Consider the following 9,104-nt stretch of genomic DNA (forward strand, 5'->3'; position numbering starts at 1 on the left):
ATATATTTATTGTTATTTCATAATTTATAATTATAATTCTAATTTTGTACAAATAATTTATTGTTTTGTTTTAATTATCAAACCAGTACGATCATTTTGTTTTTCATTTTCCCACCCTACATACTCGGTGAAGGCACATATTGCTACATTTTGGTGGAGGTTTATCCTGCCGTCCATATCTTGTTTACATAGTATAAAATATTGGTCACTATTGTAAATATTAATTATTAATATTGAAATTAATTGACAGTAAAAGTTGTCATAACCAAGATCAAACTATCAAAATAGGCTGTTTGAATTTATTTATTTTTCAATTCTTATATACTGGAAGTTTTTTTTTTTGGGTGGCGAAAATAGCGTTCGCAACTCGGGCAAAAATGTTTTCCGGCTCTCGAACACTTCAAGTCTCGACTTCGTCTCGAACTTGAAAACCGCGATCTCGAGCCGGAAAACGTACATTTCGACCCGAGGTGCGAAATATACTATTTCACCACACTACAGGTATTGCTGACAAAATAAATAAAGAATACTTGTTATCATACCTATCTCTTGGTTTTAGTGGTAGAAGATTTGCAGTCAGGATTCTTTCAAAATTTCACTTGGAATATCACGGGCGTCGTCATCTTCAAGGATTTGAAAATTTGGAATGCGCTAATCAACAATAAATAATTGAATAAAGTTGGTTGTGAAGCGATGCTGAATTAGTTTGATTCGAAACTCGAACTGAAATCAAGGCGACTTTGATGAAGAAAGTGGACACTCGCCCGATCTAGCGATTGACTATTAACTACGGACTTCCAAGCGGCTGGAAAGAGAACACTTTCTGGCCTAGACCGGAAAATAAACCTGTTTCTTACATCAGACGAGAGCGTCTGCAAACACGGTCTTTCAGATCTACGTAGGGACTGGAAAACAGCTGCTTTCTGTGCAGTGTGGCGAAAATATTATATCTAACAAATATTACATTGAAATATATCAATACAGCCAGAAGTTTACAGATGAACCATTTTATTTATTTATATTTTTACAGAGAAGCACTGATTGGGAGAGAAAAACTAAGGATACTCCTTGTATATTTCTTACAGACTACATTATCATAAGACAGTCTTTTTAACAGCGAATTTGAGACTAGCTTCTGGGGGGAATAAGATTTTTTTCATGATAAGCCTGTTTACACCATCGCCAATGGCGAGACAGTTGTCTTTGGACAATTGTCATCACGTGGTTGCGGATTCTCGGAGGCCAGGCCGAGAAGATGTTTATACGCGGCCAACTATTGGCACGGCAGTTGACAGCTAAACATGGCCGAGTTCTCGTCATCTGTTGTGACTGAACTGGCAAAACCAAGACAGCGCTACTGGCCCACCGTTCACACGGCGCCAATTGTCGCGATAACTGAGATTCGAGTGGTGGGGGGCTCGCTGGCCCAATTGACTGTCCATAGTCTACTCCAGAGACAGTTGAATTCCGGGACAGTTGCAAGACATTGGCCTGAAGTGTTTTATACGAAGACAATAATTTCATGCCAGCAGTTGCCTTATGACAATTGTCTCGCCAATTGGCATCGTATAAACTAGGCTATATGGAGCATAAATCATAATCATATTGATTTGTGATTTTAGGATTAATGTTTGGTAAAAATTGATACCATAATTTGATAGAAAACAGAATACTGTTGTACCTTATGGTCGCTAAACTTGGGTTCAGCTTCGAGGGCCAGCTTGGTGCCGATCTCGGATGTGGCGAATGTATCGCAGACCAATTCAATCATGTTGCGACACGACTCCTCGCTGTTGGGCACAACCGCTACCAGCTGATGAAGAAATCAGGGGTTGTAGTGGCTGGGACAGCCTGCTCCCAAGCTACAACACAAAATGGAAAGAAATGAAAAAAAATTGAGAGTAGAAGTAGGGGACAGGAGATAAGAGGAGAAGGAGGAGAAACAGGAGGAGGAGGGAGAAGAAGAAGAAGACAGGAGAAGACAGGTCAGAGAGAGAGGAAGAGTGTGAGTGAGAGCAAGAGTAAAAGGAGAAAAAAAAATAATTAAGAAGTAGAAGTAGCAGACAGGAGATGAAAGGAGGGGGAGGAGGAGGAGACAAAGAAGACAGGAGAATAGAGAGGGGAAGAGGGAGAGTAAGAGCAAGAGTGAAAGGAAGAGGAGGGAGGATGAGGAGAAAGTAGAGGACGAGGAAGAAGAAGACAGGAGAATTGATTGAGTACTTTATTATGTAGATACAATATACTGGCTTATACATTATAAACAATAGCTTACAATACAGCAAAATTATAGATGAATTACATAATATGACTAAGAAAATAATTATTTAACTGTATATGATATGAAAAAGCAATTTGTAATATAATAACTATAGATATTATATTGTTATGCATCTACATAAATTGGCGGAGCTTTGGACTATCAATGTCCATTCTTCGGAAACAATATTTAAATATCCTCCCCACTAATCTTTACCAAAGAGAGAGGAAGAGGGAGAGGAGAGTAATAGTAAAAGGAGGAGGGGAGGAGGAAGAAGAAGAAGAAGACGGAGAAGAGAGAGAGGAAGAGGGTGAGTAGAGCAAATTGAGGAGGGGAGGAGGAGGAGGAAGAAGAGGACGAGGAAGAGGCAGAGAAGAAGAATACAGTAGGAGGAGGAGGAGTAGGAGAAGAAGAAGAAGAAGAAAGATGGTGACAATAGAAGTAGAAGATGGAGACAGGTGAGGTGGAAGAAAAAGAAGAAGACAGAAGAGGGGGGGAAGAAGACAGACAAGAAGAAGAGGATACGGAAAGAATAAGAAGAAGAGAAGCGAGGTGGAGGAGAAAGAGGAGGAGGAGCAGGAGGAAGAGGAGGAGGAGGAGGAAGAGGAAGAGGAGAAGAAGAAGAGGAGGAGGAGAAGAGGAAGAGGAGAGGAGAAGAAGAAGGAGGAGGATGAGAGGATAATAGAGAAGAATGCAGAGGAGAAAGTTGAAGAGACACAACAATTTTGAAAAGTATAAATAAAACAGGGAGGACCTTGATGATAATGAGGAGGAGAATGTGGAATGAAGAGGAATAGAAGGAGGGGAGAGGTGGATGAGGGGGGAGGACAATAACAAGAATAGAAACAGGAAAAGGACAGAAGCCGAATTATTTTCATCAATACTGTAATTCTCAACTACAATTTTTCACGATTTCAGACTATTTCCCGACTACTCACCCCCTAAAAAAGTCAGTAGCCTGGTCCAGGGACCCCAGAAAGGCGACCCTTCCTCTGCCATGAGGAGGATCTTGTCGAACATGGCGTAGAACTAGAGGAGGCTGGTGAATGGTGCAGATCAGCGTCTTGCCTTGTTGGCCAAAGACTTCAGAACACTGACCACATTCTGTGCCATATACGAGTCCAGGCCTGATGTCGGCTCATCTGCAAAATAGCAACGGTGGGTTGGTCAGAACCTGCCAAAATAGGTAAAATAGGCTAGAAAATGGGTAAAAATAGGTTAGAAATTAAGATCCTGTGAGAAAATTTTTAAAAAATATTGGGAAGTGTGAAAACAGGTTTCAAAATTATTGTGAACCTGCGAAAACATTTCCAAAAGTTATCAGAAAAAGGGTAAAAATAGGTTAGAAACTAAGATCCTGTGAGAACATCTTTAAAAAATATTGGCAAAGTGTTAAAAAATGGTTTGAAAATTATTGTGAACCAGCGAAAAAATTCTCAAAAGTTATCAGAAACAATTGTAAATAGTTCAGAAAATTAAGATCCTGTGAAAAAAATATGCAAAGTGTGAAAACAGGTTTAAAATTATTGTAAACCTGCGAAAACATTTCCAAAAGTTATCAGAAAAAGGGTAAAAATACAGAAAAAATTGTATATAGGTCAGAAAATTAAGATCCTAAGAGACATCTTCAAAAAATATTGGCAAAGTGTGGGAATAGATTCGAACTATATTGTAAACCTGCAGAAACATTCCCAAAATTTATCAGAAAAAAGGGTGTAAATAGAATGGCAATTAAGATCCGTGGGAGAACATCTTTAAAAAATATTGGCAAAGTGTGAAAACAGGTTTGAAAATTATGTGAAGCTGCAGAAACATTTCCAAAAGTTATCAGAAAAAGAGTAAAAATAGTTTAAAGATTCCAATGATCAAATTCATATCGACTATAGTGAGGTCCTCGTTATAATGACAGTGAAGAAAGGTAGGGAGAACACCGTTGCCGATCCTTTGTCTTGTCAATGCCTTCAATAGACGGTAGCTGATACAGGTTATTGATGTATATTAAACTGTTCATTCTCGTTTAAAATAATCAATTATATTTCATTGAGCAAGAAATTATATTTTCAATAATTTCATAACTAAGATAAATATTGTGTTAATGATTATTGATTCTACATTGTTAAAAGACGATCTGGCAACAGAGCAAAGCGGGAAAGAGATTGCGCTATCTGCTTTGTTGAATGATAGACAAGGAAAGCAATATAGTGAGGTCCACTTATAATGGCAGTGGATAAAGATAGAAGAATAGCGATGCCGATCTCTGCATTAATTAATTTATTTTTACACTGTCAAAAACATAATTGGCATCGTTGTGGTCCTGGAAAAGGATAGTACCACCGGCTTTGTTGTAGACAAGGATAGCAAAACCAAAGTTGATCAATTACTGTCATTATAACGTGGACCTTACTATACCATGTTAATCAAGCACTGCCATTATAACGTGGACCTCACTATAGGATTCATATCACAGAACTCCTTAAAAACTGTCAGATTTTATATGAATTGAAAAATTCGTACAATTATTAAAAGAAAATAGTTTAGTAGATGAAATTAGTTTGTAAACAGGTTAGAAGATTCAGGACACATAATTATGGTAAAGAAAAAATAATTGGAAATATTCTTAGACCCAGGAGAGATGTGGTAGAATACAACATACCTCGTACCAAAGAGCTAGAGCTGGTTTCCGAGCTCGGGATTTAGGTAAGTCTAGACTCTAAACAGCTGGAGTCAGAAAATTGGCTTTCCGAAACGGGGCGTAGTCGCAGCCCACTTTAAATTGAATTGAAAAAAAAATTGAACACAACTTAAAATAAGATAGTGTAAAGCTTCAGCTATTTTAATTATTCAGGAATGTTTCATTTTGTCAAGTGAAAACGTTTCCAATAATTATAGAAATGAGGAAAATAAAGATAATCATAAAAACTACGACTATGCCCGTCGAAAGGAAATTTTCTGACTCCAACTGTTTAGAGTCTAGAACTTACCTAAATCCCGAGCTCGGAAAACGGCCCCTTATGGTAAAATCGAAAACATAATCCACACAATGAGGAAAATAAGACTCTCTTTTTACTTTCCTTGCCCTATACCATAGGTAAGGAAAGTATTGCTTTCCAAAAAAATTAGGTACCCAAATTCTATATTTCTATACGTTTCAAGGTCCCCTGAGTGCAAAAAAGTGGTTTTTGGGTATTGGTCTGTGTGTGTGGGGTGTTGTGTGTGTGTGTGTGTGTGTGTGTGTGTGTGTGTATGAGTGTATGTGCGTCTGTGTACATGATATCTCATCTCCCAATTAACCGAAGACTTGAAATTGGAAACTTAGGTCCTACCACTATAAGTATCCGACACGAAAAATTTCGATCCAATGCAATTCAAGGTGGCGGCTAAAATGGCGAAAATGTTGTCAAAAACAGGGTTTTTCGAGATTTTCTCAAAAACGGCCTCCAACGATTTTGATCAAATTTATACCTGAAATAGTCATTGATAAGCTCTATCAACTGCCACAAGTCCCATATCTGTAAAAATTCAGGAGTCGCCCCATCTATGCAAAGTTCGATTTAGATTCCCAATTATCAGGCTTCAGATAAAATTTAAACAAAAAATTTTGAGTGGAAAAGATTTTTCATAAACATCTCTACAATTAAAGTTCAATAACATTTTCACCTAAAATTTCAAATAAGCACGAAATTCGAGAAAATGTTATTATTTCAATTGCAAAACTGTTGGGAACTGTCGGTTCTATTAAATGATTCCTATGAAGAGATAGCAGACCTCGTGTGTCTCAGCGTTATTGTCCTGTCACCAGCTGGCTCAGATCTTTGTTTATAAGTAGACTTGAGATGCGCGGGAACACTAGCGTCAGGTGATCAATTTCATAACGGCAAGGAAAGTTGTGTGAGTGCGCCACACCAGATTTTTTTATATTTGCCATTTATTATACAATTTTCAGGAAGCGTGTCAAGTTATCAGTTGTCAAGTAGTCAGTCATCAAGTATCTAGTTCAACCATATGATATATTGAAACAAATGGGAAGTGAGTCATTCAGTTTGAGGGCATCTTGGTTGCAGGCTGTGAAAAGATAGCATAGAAAGATATCCCATGGTTGTGGTAGAATTCATCAAAGTTTAAAAGTTGTATCAAATTATGGTGTTGTGTATCAAGTTGAAATGGTAATGTATCATGTGTGGTGATACTGTATCAACATTATGGTGATACGTTAGAGAAAATATAGCATAAGAAAATATCCCATGGTTTGTAGAATCATTCAAAGTTTGCAAGTTTTGTATCAAAGTATGGTTTGTGTATCAAGGTGAGATGTTGCTGTATCATATTGTGTTGATACTGTATCAATATTATGGTATAATGCGATACACAGTCAGCTACACCGTTGCACACTAGTTGGGGATTTGTGAGAATAGGTTGAGGGGAAAATATAATATTAAATGTGATACGTTAGAGAAAATATAGCATAAGAAAATATCCCATGGTTTGTAGAATAATTCATTCAAAGTTTGCAAGTTTTGTATCAAAGTATGGTTTGTGTATCAAGTTGAGATGTTACTGTATCATATTGTGTTGATACTGTATCATGTGTGGTGATACTGTATCATTTATTGTGATACCATAGAGAAAAGATAGCATAAGAAGATATCCATGGTTTGTAGAATCATTCAAAGTTTAAAAGTCTGTATCAATTATGGTGTTGTGTATCAAGTTGAAATGGTACTGTATCATGTGTGGTGATACTGTATCAACATTATGGTGATACGTTAGAGAAAATATAGCATAAGAAAATATCCCATGGTTTGTCGAATTCATTCAAAGTTTGCAAGTTTTGTATCAAAGTATGGTGTTGTGTATCAAGGTGAGATGGTACTGTATCATATTGTGTTGATACTGTATCATATTATGGTGATAAGCTGATACACAGTCAGCTACACCGTTGCACACTAGTTGGGGATTTGTGAGAATAGATGAGGGGAAATATCAATATAAATGTGATACGTTAGAGAAAATATAGCATAGAAAAATATCCCATGGTTTGTAGAATTCATTCAAAGTTTGCAAGTTTTGTATCAAAGTATGGTGTTGTGTATCAAGTTGAGATGTTACTGTATCATATTGTGTTGATACTGTATCAATATTATGGTGATAAGCTGATACACAGTCAGCTACACCGTTGCACACTAGTTGGGGATTTGTGAGAATAGGTTGAGGGGAAAATATAAATATTAAAGGGTGAACATCATGTTAGGGAAAAAATATTCGGGCTTTACTTACTTCGATGCGAAAGACAGTCGTTTCATTTCTCCGCCGGAATTCCTTTAATTTTTCCCGGTACTCCCATTATCGTATTTTGGCAGCCTGTCACATTAACTGAAACACAATTAAAGTGAAATAGTTAGAAATTTATTCGAGAATATAGTGGAATAGTTTTTAGTTAGGAATAAAACTATTAGAGATACAAAAGTTTTAGTATAATGTATATTCGGACTGTAATTTTTGTGATCTTATAAAAGTGTTTGATAACCTCATTTGGACTATTTTATCAAAATTAGGGAGAGGAACAGTTTTGGGTTATCCTGTTGATTCTCTCCCATCATTAATTTGATTTGTGGTTAAGGAATGTAATAAATGAATGTAATGTAATATTAATAGTTTTACAATATGTATGTTGTGTCATGTGTGGTACTTTCCCATAATAAAATAATAATAATATCAATATCTAGTGACCTGGCTGGCTCAGGTCTGGTGTAAGATTTTCAGGTCGCAACTGATCAATTCAGGGCCTCTGACATGACCTAACGACTACTTTTTAGGCAGCCGGGACCGACGGCTAACGTGTTCATCCGAAACATAATGAAAACACAAATGTCATAAAAGTGGTTGACTATTTCAATTGTGTTTTCAATATTATTACGTACTAAGTATGTAGTTAACTAATTAATGTTATCAAATTTTTGTGAATGAATATTAAAAATACAATAATAATTCTGTCGTGACTGGAAAAAGAAGCCTTGAGCTCCAGCCCGAAGTTCTAAAAATAAGACATACATTTTTTAATCTAATAACAGCAGTAATAATGTCACAATCCGGTTGATGGATGATAATCTATGGATGTTGAATTTTATCAATAATCCAAGTACTTGATATACAGAATATAAGTAGTTAATAGTTGATAGTTGAAAATTAATTCGAGATGAAAATCAACTACGTTACGGTATCATAAACTATCGTACTAATGAGGTAAATCTGTCTTACCGTACTTGTAGCATAATGTACTATGACATAGCAAGAAACTGATGGGGGAACAGTCTATGAAAGAGATAAAGGAGTAAACGAAAAAATAGAGAAGATGAAGGAGGAAATAGTTGAAGAAGGAGAGAAATGAGATGAAAGAGAAGATACAGGAAAGAGAAGAGAAGAAACAAACATTTACAAGGACAATAAATTATGGATAATTCTAGAGAATAAATAAATTAATCAGTTACTAACCTCTTCAATGACTTCTTCGACACGACTCATCCTTTGTTCATAGCTGAGGTGTCGGTCCATTCTTACCATGGCCTGCAAAACAAATCATAAATCAGTATAGCGTGTATTTTATAATATTATGTTAAACGAGATTGATTATTTTTAGAATCTATGTGCAGAAATTGGAGATCCAAATATTCTGTTTTTCCGGTATGCAATCCACAAGTTGACAAGTTCTGGTGCAAACAAACACAACCCTACTCTCTCTATTATATAGATAAGGAAGAGGAGAGGTGAAATGTGCTGAGGAAGGATACAGAATAAGTAGGTTGAAGAAGAAGAGAATAAGAATGAGAGATTGAGAAGAGACGGAAGAAAT

The 9,104-nt window shown here is 36.4% G+C and overlaps 1 pseudogene; it reads right to left on the minus strand.

Moving 5' to 3' along the window:
- Positions 1-1,681: 1,681 nt before the first annotated feature.
- Positions 1,682-8,830, minus strand: LOC120349242 (annotated as a pseudogene).
- Positions 8,831-9,104: the final 274 nt, after the last annotated feature.

Source organism: Nilaparvata lugens, unplaced genomic scaffold (genome assembly GCF_014356525.2).
Source record: "Nilaparvata lugens isolate BPH unplaced genomic scaffold, ASM1435652v1 scaffold8931, whole genome shotgun sequence".
Taxonomy (NCBI): Eukaryota; Metazoa; Arthropoda; class Insecta; order Hemiptera; family Delphacidae; genus Nilaparvata; species Nilaparvata lugens.